The 484-nt window shown below is 37.8% G+C and overlaps 1 protein-coding gene across 1 annotated transcript in view; it reads right to left on the bottom strand.

The window, feature by feature from the left end:
- The window catches only part of LOC109823261 (ABC transporter G family member 25-like), a gene marked incomplete at its 5' end in the record, with an annotated part of 3570 nt that overhangs the window by 1951 nt on the left and 1135 nt on the right, over positions 1–484 (bottom strand). The window lies entirely within an intron of this gene.

The following is a 484-nucleotide window of genomic DNA, read 5'->3' as shown; positions in this document are numbered from 1 at the left end:
AATATATTATTACTGTTTTTAGTTTCAGGCATCTTTCCTACTATTCACTTTTGTTTTTTTCATGTAAGCCAAGAGCCAGATAAGGCATCACGTGCTGTCATATCTTTGCTATAGTATTCAGGATTTGGTTTATCTTTATGGTCCACCAGCAGATGATCCACATCTTTACAACTATTCAACTTTTATTAACAAAGTATTTCACAAAAAATTTGAAATTTTGATCTGCGAACAGAAAATACTATAATTTTTTTTTATATTGGGCTCTAAAGAACAAGCATAACCATCAAACCTTCACTAGTTGAAGTAGTTTCTGTAGATGGGAATCTAAATCTTCAATCCCACGCACCACCAGATGTGGAGCCTCCATCACTCTAGTATTTATTACAATATCAGAGAATGATGGATTGAGGGGTGTGGAAACAATCCCGCTATTTGGCTCGCGCTTTAACGCGCGAGCCAACTCGCGCACTAACAGGGGGGGCCC

Source organism: Asparagus officinalis, chromosome 9 (assembly GCF_001876935.1).
Source record: "Asparagus officinalis chromosome 9, Aspof.V1, whole genome shotgun sequence".
In the NCBI taxonomy this organism is placed as follows: domain Eukaryota; kingdom Viridiplantae; phylum Streptophyta; class Magnoliopsida; order Asparagales; family Asparagaceae; genus Asparagus; species Asparagus officinalis.
The sequence above is the reverse complement of the archived record's forward strand: the minus strand, read 5'-3'. Positions and strand labels throughout refer to the sequence as shown.